At 39.5% G+C, this 16117-nt stretch overlaps 1 long non-coding RNA gene across 1 annotated transcript in view; it reads left to right on the plus strand.

Annotated features, from left to right (window-relative positions):
• The window catches only part of LOC122460377, a 71561-nt gene extending 55706 nt beyond the window's left edge, over positions 1-15855 (plus strand). The window contains exons 2-4 of the long non-coding RNA XR_006281641.1: positions 7819-7990; positions 8422-8652; positions 14079-15855. This is a non-coding gene — a long non-coding RNA (uncharacterized LOC122460377). The remainder of the gene's footprint in view (positions 1-7818; positions 7991-8421; positions 8653-14078) is intronic.
• The last annotated feature ends 262 nt before the right edge of the window (positions 15856-16117 follow it).

Consider the following 16117-nt stretch of genomic DNA (forward strand, 5'->3'; position numbering starts at 1 on the left):
CAGTTAAGTAGGCCTGACTCCAATCCCTCATGTTTTCTCCTCGCTCACTTTCCTTAATCGCTACCCCTCCTCCTTATCTGAGCCTCCCAACCCTTCTTCATTCCCCTATCTCCCACTCCCCATAATACCCCCATCCCTCACTGTAGACCCAATCACCTTTCCCTATTACTAACTACTCTTCCACCCATAATTACCCCTCTCCTCTCATCCCCTCCCAGTGAGCATTTACATGTGTAATTTATTTTCTTTTCAAAATAGTTACAGCAACTTCTGAATATTCTACTGTACTCAGATTACCTTTCTAGAAAATAAAAAAACTCCTTGTTTGCAGTATTGTTGTAGGATACAACATCTCAATGAGATATTCTTAGCTGAAGGAGAATACCTGATGAAGATGAATGCAGCCTGAAACATTAGCTCTGAGAAATGTAAACTGCTCCATTCATTTCAATGGGTATTCCCTTTCCCCCTCTCCAGTCCTGGAGAGTTTCTGATATGTGTCAAGCATACTTGTTCTCAGGGCCCAAATGGTGCGCCAGGTGAGGAGTGTCTTTGGTGCCCAACCCCTTCCATTTGTTAAACTTTTGAATACCTTACAGCCCACCCTAAGCCTGGCAACCCAGGCTGTTTTGTGCGTCGCCTGCCCCTAAACCTGGCCTGCTTGTTCTTAGCTCCTCATCCAGCCACATCAATGTGTTCTTGACACATGTTCCCAGCATGGCTGTCCTAATCTCCCCACCCAGAGGAGAGAGGGGGGCAGGGCTTCCCCAGATCCTGATACATATGAGGGGGTAAGAAGAGGGGCCGAGGCACCCCAGATAGGCAAGCCCCTTCAGAATCTGGCTCATATGAGCGGGGAGGGGGCAGGGAAGGGAGAATCACACCCTTGTAGATGGGTTGGGGATGCCCATATAATGGTACACACAGGAAGGGCAATGTGGTGTTGATAAGCACCCCAGACCTTATTATCCCCCAGAACACCTGTGTTCCCCTTCCCAGTGCCCCAGCACTCGCCTCACACTCATACATACTCCTTCTAGTTCCTCTCCTCTCCTCATCAGCTGATCCCCCTGTTTCCACCTACTCTTCCACCCCAATCCCCCTCCCCTCCCAGTAAGCATTTGCTTGTATAAAAATAGTTTGAGCACCTTCTGAATATTCCACTGTATTCAGATTACATTTCCCCAAAATAAAAATCCCCCTATGTGAGGGGCAGACTGGAGCAGTATGTCTGCTTTTTTTACTTCAGATTTCTGCCATGGAACCTGGGGTTTGTGCTTAGATTCAATGACCATAACATGTCCTCAGAGCCATGGTCCTGTGATGGAGAGGTAGTTTTCCAGATAGTTAGGCTCATGACTAGCCTCACATGCTTAATTACAGTCTCAATGGCTACACTTGCCTAGAGAGAAGCTAACTGGAGAAGCAAACTCTTTTTCAAATAATGTTTTAGTTGACTTCCCCCAAATGGCTGGTGTGTGTTGTGCACTCTATTGAGGGTAACCCTCGCAGGTTGGAGAACCTGGTGTGATGATCTGAACCCTGAGTTGACCTCTCTCTGTGAGCACAAAAAAGGTTGCTGCAATCTCTTAACTTTAAGAAAAGTTGTTTTTTTCTCAGGAGTTGTGTCTCTGGAACCTCTTGGTTAGAAGCACCAAATTTGGATTATTAACAGTACTCTGTGACCCCATGAGGTACACCAATTACAAGACAATTTGAGTAACTATGTAGATTATAGATCCCTTAGATTAAGAGTTGAGCTTTAAACAGAAAGTTGTTTTTAAACTTAACTATAGCACAGCTATCATTCTGCTGTAATAGAAGCCTATCTAATGTAGAAGGAGGACTTCTCCATAAGCTGGCAATTTCTCTGATAAACCTAGCTTGTCTGTCGTGAGATCTGACAGATGCATGCTCTGTGTCCTGTACCTGTTCATTCAGGGGAATACTTGATTCAATGTAATGTTGCAGAGTAAACAGTAAGTTGCAAACGCATTACAGAGATTGTTGTTTGCCAGACAGATTGCTCTCTTGTATCAAAGCAAGCATATATTAAAACTTAACCACATAAAGTGACATAGTGTACTGAATTGTACCTCTTCTGTCTATGGATTTCAGGTAGTGTAGGCAATAGTAAAGCTAGGATAGAGCACAATATGGCATCCTACTAAAAAGCACAGGCCATGCTCGCCTTCTGAAGCCTCAGGAGATGCAGTATTTCTATCCTGAATGATGATATCATAATGCCCAATAGGTATGACAGTCTCTTCATTCTTTCCATTTATGCTTGCATCTACCATGAAGCTGTGTGGAAAAATATTCCATTTTAGCCCTACCCTTGACAATAGCAAAACATGCGACTAGAACTCAAATGTTAATTAGAACTCATCTGGTTCAGAAAAAAAACAACCGCTAAATTCTTTTCTTCCATCTAACTCCAGATTACAAGAACATTCCTTTCCAAACACAGAAACCTGTGGTCCAGTTCCAGGTCTCCTCTTCCCAACTCTCTGCCTTTCCCATCTGCAAATCTTTTCCCGTTATTTCAGATGTTGCTGAATCCAGTCAACACTTCTGACAATCAGTACACTGAGCCTGAGATCTCAGGAGTTCTAGCTCCACAGTGCTTCCCTCCTGTGAGGTTCTGTATACAGCCCATGAAGAAATTACCATCAATTCAGTCTAGACCAATGGTTCTCAACCAGGGGTATGCGTACCCCTGGGAGTATGCAAAGGTCTTCCAGGGGAGTACATCAACTCATCTAGATAGTTGCCTAGTTTTATAACAGGCTACATAAAAAGCAGTCGTGAAGTCTGTGCAAACTAAAATTTCATATAATGATTTGATTATATTGCTCTATATACTATCCACTGAAATTTAAGTACAATATTTGTATTCCAGTTGATTTATTTTATAATTGTATGGTAAAAAAGAGAAAGTCAGCAATTTTTCAGTAATAGTGTGCTGAGACACTTTTGTATTTTTACGTCTGATTTTGAAAGCAAGTAGTTTTTAAGAGAGGTGAAACTTGGGGTTATGAAAGACCAATCAGGCCCCTGAAAGGGGTACAATAGTCTGGAAAGGTTGAGAGGCACTGGTCTAGACTGTGTAGCCTGAAGGTGGTAGTGAGAGATGAAAGCCAGTATCTAGTAAGATTAAAGGACGAGGATCTTTAAGCAAGTCTATATTGGGAAGACTGAAGAGAGATCTACTTATGGACAATTGTTCTGAGGGGGAATATATATGTTTAATGCATCTTATGGCAGAGAAGAAGAACCAGTTTGAGTTTGGATATTTATATAAATGGGTATATGGGAGAAACATTCTGTCAGGGTGAAGAGATCCTTGAGATATAGTGATAAGGTGCAACACACTGTACTGATGCTGTCAGCTATATACACAAGACACTTCAGAAATTCTCCTTCCCTTTCTGAGGGATTGAACTAAATATTCCTTTGCCATTAGCTCCTTTATGAAGGAGGTACTCATTGTGTCCTAAAAAACAGCTTCTCCTCCCCTCATCTGGCAAAATGATCTCTCAGGTCCACAGAGGTTTACCTGAAAGATGGCTCAGTGAAGAACACAGCAATTAATTGAAGCAGTATTTTCTCAGAAGAACAATAATGCGGTGCCTGAGTTGCTGATGCCCTTTGCACTTGTTTCATAATACAGAATCATAGTAAGGTAGAGCTGGAAGGGACCTCAAGAAATCATCAAGTCCAGCCTCCTGCACTGTGGCAGGACTAAGCAAACCTAGACCATCCCTGACAGATGTTTGTCAAACTTGTTTTTAAAAGCTTCCAATGAAAGGGACTCCACAACCTCCCTTGGAAGCCTATTCCAGAATTTGTTCTAACCCTTACAGTTAGAAAGTTTTTCCTAACATCTAACCTAAATCTCCCTTGCTGCAGATTAAGCCCATTATTTCTTGTCCTAACTTCAGTGGACATGGAGAACCATTGATCACCAATCTCTTTATAACAGCCTTTAACATATTGGAAGACTGTTGTGAAGTCCCCTCTCAGTCTTCTTTTCTCAAGGCTAAACATAGCCATTTTTTTTAAACCTTTCAGATCAGTAGATCAGTTTTTCTAAACCCTTTTATCATTTTTATTGCTCTCCTCTGGACTTCTTTCAGTTTCTCCACATCTTTCCTAAATTGTGGTGCCCAAAACTGGACACAGTTGGGACCTCATCAGTGCCTTGTAGAAACAGGACGATTACCTCCTGTGTCTTATGTACAACCCTCCTGTTAATGCACCCCAGAATCATATTACTCTTTTTTGCAGCTACATCACATTGATGACTCATATTCAATTTCTGGTCCACTATAACCCTTAGATACTTTCCAGCAATGCTAACACCTAGACAGTTATTTCCCTTTTGTAGATGTTCATTTAATTTTTCCTTCCTAAGTGAAGTACTTTGCACTTGTCTTTTATTGAATTTCAGCATGTTGAATTCAGACTAATTCTCCAATTTGTCAAGGTCATTTTGAATTTTAAACCTGCCCTCCAGAGGGCTTGCAACTCTTCCCAGCTTGGTGTCATCTGAAAATTTTATAAGCATACTCACTACTCCATTATCCAAGTCATTAATGAAAATATTGAAAGTACTGGACCCAGAACTGACCCATGCAGGACCCTACAAGCTACATTCTCCCAATTTGACAGCAAATCATTGATAACTATTCTTTGAGTATAGTCTTTCAACCAGTTGTACACTGACCTTATAGTAATTTCCTCTACACCACATTTCCCTAGTTTGCTTCTGAGAATTTCATGTGGGACTGTATCAAAACCTTTCTGAAATCAAGGTATATCACGTCTACTCTTTCTCCCCTCACTAGGCCAGTAACCCTATCAACGAAGGAAATTACAATAATATACCCTTCAGTCTCTCTCTCTAGGATGATCAGCAATGATTCAAGATACAAAGAGAAGGTCAGGAGAAAACCACAGGCTTATTTATTAATTCACTAGAGTATGAAGAGATGTAATAGAGCGAAAAGAGGCATTGTGACTGCCACCACTATAGCGGAGCTGACACTGAGGAAGTAAAGGGATAGTACTTGCAGTATTATGTTTTTGTAGCACTTTGGTCAATATACCAGTCTCATCAACTAGAGCATGATGAAAATGGAAATAGACAGCCAAGCAAATAATATGGTGTGATTACCAAGTATATTTCTTAAGTGCAGTATTTCCCCAGTTGGCAAAGTCCACACAGGCTGTCATGATTTTTTTTAAATGTATGATTAATTAGATAGGTCATTGTTAGTTTCAGTTTGAACTGGATTCATTTTTGAAAAAAAAGGACTTTCTACATTAAATAGAGAACAATATGTGGAATGAAGTGTTCATCACCTTTCTTCTCTCCATGCAGGAAACTGATAAAAGAGTAAAATGGAAGGAAGAAGGTATCCGGTATCCAGATGATTTTTAACTGAATGAAATCACATTCATGGAGGAGATGGCCCTTTGTTATTACAATAGACAGCATTTTAAAACAACTTTTCTGATTAGTTGTTTAGCACTGAAACAGATAAATGAAGGGCTGGAAGGAAGCTCGAGGTCATCAAGTCCATCTCCCTGCACTAAGGCAGGGCCGAGTAAAGCTAGACCATCTCTGACAGGTGTTTGTCCAGTCGGTTCTTAAAAACCTCTAATGATGGGGATTCTACCACCTTTCTTGGAAGCCTACTCCAGAGCTTAACTACCCTTGCAGTTAGATATTAGGGAAAATGTTCTAATTTAAGGCTGTAAACTCCCCAGTGTAGCCATGCCCTAAATCTCCCTGGCTGCAGGTTAAGCCCATTACTACTTGTCCTGCTTTCAGTGGACATGGAAAACAATTGATCACATTCTTCTTTATTTCGGGTTTCAGAGTAGCAGCCGTGTTAGTCTGTATTCGCAAAAAGAAAAGGAGTACTTGTGGCACCTTAGAGACTAACAAATTTATTAGAGCTCTAATAAATTTGTTAGTCTCTAAGGTGCCACAAGTACTCCTATTCTTCTTTATAACAGCCCTTAACATATTGAAAGACTGTTATCAGGTTTCCCCCTCACCAGTGCCAAGTAGAGCAGGACATTTATCTCCTGTGTTTTACATATGACTCCTGTGAATACACCCCAGAATATTAACCTTTTTCACAACTTCATCATAAGGCTGACTCTCATACAATTTGTAATCCACTGTAACCCCAGATTCCTTTTCATGAACTACTAAAGCCCAGTTTTATTATATACTCCATGTAACCCCTGGGAAGTTTTAAGTGGCACTTTTGGACTTCATGGATACTTCTAAGTCATTAAGTTTGGGAAGGGGCAGGAGAAGGCTTCACATGGAGTGACCATTTTATTTAGTTGAATTCTATTGGCCCTTGTCCAAACCCTATTGAAGTCAGTGGAAACATCCTATTGACTTGAATAGGCTTTGGATTAGCCCCATAGGCCCTGATACAGCAAAGTAATTAGAGCCAGCCTTAATACAATTTAACACCCTTTAGTTTTCAAAGTTCTTAGCTTTCCTTTCAATGTGGCCCTGATTCAGGAAAGCACTTAAACACCTGCTGAATGTTAAGCATGTGCTTACTTTCTAAGTGCTAAGTCACATGTTAATCAAGTGCTTATCTGAAACTACATTTACACTACATGATAGGGGTGTGATTCCCCTGCTTGCATACACATATTTGTGCCAGCTTTCATCCAGCTAGCAAGAGTATAAATAGCAATGTAGCTGTGGTAGGACAGATAGCAGCAGTGGAGGTATGGCTGGGCTGTGTCGAGTAGAAATCATCTTTGAACCCAAAGAAATCTAAACTGTTAAATTGGATAGTTTCTACTGAGTGAATATTATGTTTTGTTTAAGCTATGGAGTTAAATGTTAATTAGTGAGGGAAACCATACAAAAAATGGAAAGTTATGAGTATTGCACATGCTGTTTATATTTAATATTTGTTGGCAATGTCTATGCACGTTGAAATTATAAAATATGCTTAATGCAAGACATTTAAAGGAATGATTTTATATAAAAGGATTATTCTGTTGAAACAAAACATAATGGGAATTCACATTTTCAAATTAAAATGGAAATCATATAAAGGAAATGGAGCTTTTAAAAAAGATTAAGAATGTATGCACTGTGCATTATTCCAGCACAGCAAGTTAATTTGGAGGTCAGCAATAAAGGGAAAAGAAAGTTTTTTTTGGACAGGAGTAACTGATATAAATACAAATTGTTACTGTATTCATTATAGTAGCACCTAGAACACTCAGTCAGGACTAAGGTCTCATTGTATTTGATACCGAACATATGTAAAATAAAAGCTGAAGAGTTCAGAGTCTGAACAAGATATGATAGGTTGGTGAAGAATCCCATGGAGTAGTGTGAAGGAGACATGGTTGTATTGAATTATTATTAATATTTAGGAATTATATTTATTAAAACCAAGCCCCTGTGCCCCAACCGCACTTCCCAGGAGTGCCAGGTGGGCAGAGCGGGGCAAGCCCCTGTGCCCCGCCCCTGCCCCCAGCAGGAGTGCCCGGGGGATGAGCAGGTCTGGGCGTGGGGGGCCCATTTTTCTGGGGGCACCCCCGATTGTCTGGGGCCCCTGGACATGAGCCCCATTGGCCTAGAGGCTAATATGCAACTGTATATCCTGTAACTAAAGCAATTCATGGAATTGGATACCTTTTATATGATTATATTTACACTTGTTAATGGTAAATCAAAAATACATTTTGGTCAAGTGAGTGAATGCCCTGTCTATTTATCCGGGGTAAATACCTGTAGCTGCTCTTAATTTTTCCCCACAGGGATGCTTCCAGCAGCCAGGAAGGGACTCCTATCTCATTTGAATTTTAATGTTGCTGAGAAACAGAGAGAATGACATGGGAGTTTATACCTACAATTTAAAAAGAAAAAAAGTGCATCACAAATTTCTTTGCATTTTCCTGAGGATTACTTAAAAATCTTAATAACAAAACTGTGAGTATTATTATTGAAGTATGCAGTGACATGCATTTATGGCACACTCATTGACAGATAGTGTGCACCGCTGACATCACATAATGGCTGCTCATGCTTACAGACGCAATGTTATTCATTATGAAAGAAAGACTTATGCAGGATCTTGGCAGAAATCACATGGATCCGATGATGAATACTTTTCTTCCCCTATAACTGCATTAATAGGTTTTTGGAGGACAAATAAATAACCTGCCTTGCTCTTATTGTTACGTATTTTCTAGGATCATATAAATTTGAATTAGAAAGGAAAATATTAGGTCATGTTGTCCTTTCCTCTATCATTATACATGTGCTTCCTACACTGCCTTCTCAAGTGCTTTTGTATTAATTTGTGTTTTTCTTTTATGCACATTTAAAGTAATGTTTGCATTCTTTTTTCTTTTTTGCAGTCTAAGAGAAGAAGGTGACATTCTATATTTGAAAATGGATCAACACACCTTCTTGTGAGCAATTTGGCGCTCCTTTACTCATTCTGCAGGCACTGCCTTATTCTTCACATGGATGACTCATTCTCTTTCAGAACTGACAGGCCTAAATGGGATACAAGCAGCAACAATGCTACGTTTATCAAATGTCAGCTTATAAAGCAACAAAGCAGCAGTAATAGTCTTACATAGAGGGTAGATTTACCTGCGCAGCATGAATAATTTGGAACTATGCTTACAGTGATGTGAACAGTTGATGTGCACGCTAAGTCCACTCTTTCAGGTTTTACTTCTCATTTTTACTGCTACAGAGATGCGAAATAAATCTGAACAGAAAAGAAGTTCAGTCACCAGCTTGGCTGAAATAACAGACCTGATAGCATTAAAGTGGCCGGGGGCGGGGAATGCCCTTTGTACCAAGGTTGTGGAGTGCAAGTATCTCTACAATCAGACAGATTGCCTCTTTTGTGAAGTTATAATTCAATTGCAGTCTTTTCTGTAGAACAATTTTTGACCTCTCTCTCTTTTAATGACACTTCAGAAATGACTATTCATATAACATTGGCTTATTTAGCTAACCAGACAGGAGTTTGGTGTACTCTGTTGCAGTACTTTCTTGAGTCATTTTCTGCAGTACAGTGTGCCCTTTGAATTGTGAGGTCTTGTGAGCTGGATCTAATTTTTTCAGTGTGTCTATTCATTTTGAGTTTCTCAATTAATGACTTCCCTTGAAGCCAGTTAGTGCTGTGGGTGCTCAGCATCTCTGAAAATAGGGTCTTAAATTATTCAAGTTAGGCACCCAAAACTTGAGTAACTTCAAATTAGTGGATACTTTTGAAAATTTTTGCCTCAATGACTGTTTTTTTTCAGTAGATTTCTTATGATATCTCAGATGGCAGAAAATCCAATGAAAATTTTCATTATATTGATCCATATGCATTGATAAAATGACATGATTTTGCCTCAGATGTCTTGCCATTAAAAAGTTATTTCTGCATAGTCTGTTGATATAGATGCATAGCTGATGCATAGCTTACTGGTCATAAGAACAGCTATTATCCAGTATTCTCTGTATCCCCCCAGTCAGCATCCTTATGATGCTTTAATCCACAAATGGAAACTTTCAGACTCTTATAGTATGGTGACTTCTACATCTTAGTATATAAACAAAATTGGTTTGATTCTCAGCCTTAACATTCTTCTGCTATAAATCTTGACTAATCTTTGTACAGTCAAAGAGAAGTATAACTTCTGGCTATTCAGAAGACAGCGGGATGTGAAAAGCAGTATAATTAATACTCTGCAGGTTTATTATTATGGTTATGCATACTGTTCATTTGTTCCACTGATGGATTTTCTTTTAGAGGTTTTCATAACACAATGGTTATAAATTAAGGCAAGTCATATAAAGGCAGCTGTTTATCTTCTACAGCTCTTTACACAATGTTATAGAAGAAATTCACTGTGTAGTATTTTGCCAAGTGTTAATTTCACCTTGAAATACAGTTTTCTTTGCATTTTCTTACACATCCAAAACTGGTATTTTATCCCAGTTTAGAACAGTCCTGTTATTTTAAACACATTTTGTAGAGAAACTGAGTATTTTAGCACTAGATGTATTATTTTATTCAGATACAAATGAAAAATGATAGGCAGTTGGCTGAATTTATTTCATGGATATAGGTGTCATAAATCTTATAAGGAATAAAAGTGGAATGACACTTCATGATAAAATCTGAAAAAATCCACCAATAAAATTATTTATCAACATAGGTGGATTTAAAAGTTAAGGGTCCAATCCTACTCCTAATGAAGTCAATGCAATTTTTGCTTTAATGGGAGCAGAAGTGATCCTCTTGTCCTGTACATTTAGAAGGGACAACTGAAGTGTATCAGCTAATTCTTCCGTTTTGGGGGCTCATTTAAACAAAATAATTATATGTGTCTTAATTATGAATTACCTAGGTATGTGGTTTCTAGTCTGATAAATTCAGCTAATGGGTAGCAAGACATAGAGCAAGACATCTTTTCCATAGAATACTGAGTCCTAAGACAAAGTGAACAATAGATATAGAAAAACCATTCTGAGGGGCATAGGCCCAGATCCTCAAAGGTATTTAGGTGTCTAACTCCCATTGGATTTCAAGGGAGCTATGACAACTTATACCAGCTCAGGATGTGGTGCCAATGTTGTTGATCCTGGGCTGAGGGAGCTGCTGGTAGGGTGTTTTCTGTGAGGACTCCCTCCCTTTGGATTTCACTCCCTCTTTGGTCGAAGGTTCAGAATGTGCTGCAAAGCCCATCTATTTATACAGGCTTGGGGACAGAGCCCAAACAGCGGGTTGGAACAGTAGAGTCCAGGAGAAGGGGTTGGAGTATTTTCTTAAGTATTGGCTTCTTTCAGGAGTCCTTTTTTGTCATGTAGAACTATATTCTTGTATTAATTGATCTGTGTTTTTTTGAACCTGTGAGGATGCCCAGAGCTTGTGATAAGTGTTATTAAATACATCAGAAGGAATAAATAAACTGCAAAGTTTTGTGCATGTATCACACCAAAACCAAAATAAATACATAGTTATATATGCTCAAAATTATATAGAACATAAACTGCACATGATAATGGCAACAGCAGCTGGGTTTTGTTGTGACAAAATACTGTGTTGAGCAAACTAAAGGAAGATGAATTTGCTATTCAAAGAGCCAGGTGCTCTGAGCTGGCAGCTCCTCAGTGGCTGAGAGGTTCTATGGCTGAGCAGGTATAAGTGGGAGCAGCTGTCCTTAATGGCTGCTTCCCACTCTGCTTTTCACTGTGATTTGCAGCACCTGTGCAGTGCCAGTGCTCTCCCTGTGTCTCTACTTACGCTGTCTAGTGGGCCGACATTCACAAATGAGGCTGTCTGTGCTGTTTGACAGGTGAAAATGTGGACTGTAAATATGAGCACTGGTCCACTAAGAAACAGACTGTCACCAGCAGGCAAGCCAAGACTAGGCAGTTTTTAGAAACAAAGGGCCAAATGTTGCCCTGAGTTCCACATGGTCTATGTTCTTCTTCCCCCATCTCACTCTTACTCAGCACAATCTTTTCCTAGGTCTGATCTTACCTAGAAAAAAATACACTTGCGCTAACATATGTGAGATATGAAATATCTTTTTATTTTGGAGGCTTTAATAGAAGTTTTCTTCTTCTCATCATTTAAGCCAAAATTTCTTTCCTTCAGGAGAAATTAATCATCCAGCACCTCTGACTGGGCTGTAGACTGCCTGTGTGTGAGTTGCAGCAATCTAAAGCTAGCACCAATTCTCCAGGCAGAATGCATACAGGCAGAAATATATATTCCCTGTAAACTCAGTTGGTAGAGTGGTTATTTTTTCTCATTCTTTCTTCTTATTCTGTAATTGTTATTCTGTGTTAACATTTTCTATTCCCTTTGAACATCTATAATTTTGCCTCTCCCACCCCACCTCCCCAGAGTGATTACCCACACACTGTAACCTTTTAATTGTGCAATAGTGTAACAGTTTCTATACAGTGATACCTGCTGGCAAGTACTCTTTTCTATGTGGGTTCTTCAGGGAGGATATTCCATTAATGGAAACATGTCCAATGGGGCACATGTTGTATGGCAACTCTTGGGACTCGCAGTGAGCCAACATAATATGATATTGTGAAATAATGTTGTAGTTTGGAGCATATCGTGGCCCAGAGTCTTTCTTCAGTGGACTTCTTCAATGTACATTTCAGCTATCAGTATAAGTTTATGCTTACAGTCAGAAGAAGGTTTCAGAGTAGCAGCCGTGTTAGTCTGTATTCGCAAAAAGAAAAGGAGTACTTGTGGCACCTTAGAGACTAACAAATTTATTAGAGCATAAGCTTTCGTGAGCTACAGCTCACTTCATCGGATGCATTTGGTGGAAAATACAGAGGGGAGATTGATATACACACACAGAGAACTCATGTTCTCTTACATGAGTTCTCTGTGTGTGTATAACATGAGTTCTCTGTGTGTGTATATCAATCTCCCCACTGTATTTTCCACCAAATGCATCCGATGAAGTGAGCTGTAGCTCACGAAAGCTTATGCTCTAATAAATTTGTTAGTCGCTAAGGTGCCACAAGTACTCCTAGTCTGAAGAAGGAGAGTGGGGGAAATTAAACAGTTTTCTATGCATATTTTTGGAAATGTAAACAGATTTTGGCAGAAATTTGTTTAATGTTTCCATCCCACTTCTCCAACTTGTCCAGCAGAAAAAAAAGCCCAAGGCCTGGCCAATATAAGCCTCATAAATCTGGTCCTGAAGGAATTTTTTAAATGAAAAACCTCTTGGGGATGATCTCATGGCATCCTCCCATCCTGCCTAGATTGTGATTTGTCACCAATTAGCAGGATCTAATTATTATTATTTATGTAACAGTTGTGCTCAAAGACCACAACAAGAATTAGAGACCTATGGTGCTGGGTGCTGTAAAAATGATCTTGTAAGAAAGAGCCCCTTCTTCATAAGTGTACAATCTAAGGCCCCAGTGCCATATAATTAAATTTATGTACTGAGTAGTCCCATTGAAGTCAAAGGAACTACTCAGAGTGCGTAAAGTTAAGCACATGTGTGAGTCTTTGCATGATCAGGGCCTAATTTAAGACAAGATACATCATGTGAGTGTAACAAACAATGAAAGAAGATGTCTGTGGGAGGAAGAAGGATGAGAGTAACAGCAGTAAAGTCACTTGGATACACTGATCCACTGTTGCACAGCTTGATAGTTCCAAACATCTGACTGTTGTAAAAATAAACAAATGAAATACTGCTACAGCACCAAGCTATCAGCTGTTAATTTGCCAATTTCTTATACACGTAGCAGCAGAAGTGGGATTTGAGATGGGATTTGAAGGGAGGAAGGGGAAGGACATTCCAGGTACACAGTAAAGTGTTCTGCAGCATCCTTCCAGCCTGGGAAGAAGGTGCATTGCTCAGTAACTGTCACAACTGTTCAAAGCCTCACTACTGTAAACTTAATTCTAGTACTGGGAAACATAAGAGACCCTTTATCCCATTTGAGCATTTTTTAAAGTTTGAATTGGGGTAGGGTCTGGTCACTGCTAAAACAAAAAAACATTTTTGGATTGTCAAGAAGTGCCTATCGGTTATTAAAAAGTCGAGAGTCAGAGTGTGACCGTGAGGTCTGAAATAGCCTGAGACAATTGTACAAAATACTTGATGTTGTGCAGAGACTTTTGTTTCCAGAATCATTCTTATAAAGGTTGCCATTAGAACCAATGCTAATTGCTATAGATAACAGACACACGCAGCATGGGAACAGTTAATCAAACTTCCTTTACGATTTTTCTAGTAGGTATGATATTACCTTTTCTAACAATATACTCTGTTCTAAGTATAACGATACCTGTTCAAACTGGTAACATGTTACTTGATACTGACAAGGTAAAACAAAACACAAAAGTTAACTGCATCTTTTGTACCTCAGTACGTGAGAATTCCTGTATTAATTACACAGAAGTATAGATGATATAACTACTAGTGAGCCACAACTTCAAAGCATTGTCTATACAGCTGCTTTTTAGAGTGCTAGCATAAGCCCTGCTAACCTGAGTCTTTTGGCCTAGGTTGGGATGCTTGCTTCTGTGGGCTGTGCAGACATACCCACAGAAACAGAGGGAGCCAGACCGGAACAGGAAGCGTGAGGCAGGAGAAAGCAAGGTCACATAAGCTGGGAAAGGGACTCCATGAGAAACAGACAACTCAGCATGCAATAGCCTGCATGAGGCAGGGGACACAGATGATGCCTTAGGACTCCCAAGGGAAGGGTGATCTAGAAAGTGGCATTGCAGTTAAGATATTTGTTGTTTTATATGATCTGTACTCTCCTGTGCTTTACGTGGTTAAGTTAAAGAGCATTAAGGTGTTAAACTGTGGGCAAAGTGTCTCGAACAGTTCACAATTGCTGCATACAGAGAAAGTTAAATTGTAACCCAGAAGCTTCACACCTTTCGGGTGGAGATCTGGGAAGGGTATGTTTTAACTGTGGGGGAGACTGAAGGGTCAGCCCTATGCCCAGTGGGGATAGGAGCTGGATAGTGGGTTCCAGCTCAGAAGGGAGTGTAAGACTGCAGGCCTGCACTCTGTGCTTAGGGAACCCAAGATTGGGGGAGTAACTGGACTTTGTTCAGGCTTGAGAAACTTAAAAGAGCTGGGAATCCAGGGACACAGAGGCTTGAATTTCCCTCAGAGCAGTCTGGTGGGTTGCCAGAAGGGAGCGCCCTGCCAGATCTGTGATAAAAAATGACTACCAGCAGCACCCTAAAGTCCCCAGAAAGGAATCACAAGCTGTTTGACTTTTCCCTACTTTCCCCAAAAAGGCTTGTAAAATATTGGGAGAAGAAGACTGATGCGTAGCGGAAGAGAATACGTGGGGCTTCCTTCATCTGGAAAGTAGTGCTGTGCAGTGGAAGGGCCTTGGACTAGGAATAAGAAGGCATAGGTTCAATTCTTGATCTGTAACTGACCTGCGTGACTTTGGACAGGTCACTTCACCTTCCGTGGCTCTGTTTCCCCAGTGAAAATGATGATTATTTTTCCTTCTTTGTAAATCACAGAGATCTATGGAAGTTAAGTGCTATATAAAAGCTAAGAATTATCTCCTTTCTCTGGAATCCATATCAGAATTTTTTCAAAATTTAATGAAAAGTTTCATTTTAATGTTGAATGGATGAAAGTGAAAGTTGGAATATGGCATTCCATATTTTTGTTCAAGTTTGCCCACCCCTTATTGAAATCACAGAACAGTGAATTTGAAATATAATCTTCCATGCTACTGCTTTTTCTGTTTTTTCTTTTTATAAAGGGAATGCTTGAGCAAACTTGGGGAAATTCACTTATAGTACTAACTCTAATACTTTTCTCATACCTATTAGATTTAAAAATAACATTCATTTTCTTTCTGCTTAACAACAAGGAGATCAATTCTTTTCAAAGAACAGACATGTTCAGTCTATCAGTTTTATCTATAATACTTTAAAAGCAGTTTATAATGTGCATTCTGATTTGGTTCTTAGTGTCAAACGAAGTGTCCAGAAAATACCTTCTATAATAAATGTAAAAAATTAAACTGAGTACTAAAATGTTATGTGAACCTTTGACTCTGAGAAAAATGCAGTCAAAATGACTAATACATTGGGCTTTTGTATTTGAATTATATAACAAATAATCTGTGCCAGGATGAGGGAGTGATCTGCCCTTGCTATGTTGTTTTGTTTTGCAAAGTGTAACTTTTAAAGATTTATTAGACAGTTTGTTTAAGCCAATTGTAGGGGTTTTTTAAAAAGATTTTGCAGCTTGCTTTGTTCTCAAAAGTATCAGCAGTTATAAATAAAAAATGTATTCAACCTGATGTCTGAGTAATGAATTTGAAAACTTGATTGGGTAATAAGAAGGAATAAGTGAGCCCAGGTGAGTACTATAAAAGCTAGCAAAAGCTAGAAAGCAAGACTGCTTGGAAACTAACAAAAATAAAACTACCAAGGGAAATGGGAGAAAAACTAAACAGTATGCGGTGATCGGATATACCTGATCTTTATGGCTCCTTACAGGAGGCTCTGTGGGTCTTATTACACTCCTGTTCCAGGAAAGAAGAAGTGAAGGTGGG

This window comes from Dermochelys coriacea, chromosome 5 (genome assembly GCF_009764565.3).
Source record: "Dermochelys coriacea isolate rDerCor1 chromosome 5, rDerCor1.pri.v4, whole genome shotgun sequence".
Taxonomy (NCBI): Eukaryota; Metazoa; Chordata; order Testudines; family Dermochelyidae; genus Dermochelys; species Dermochelys coriacea.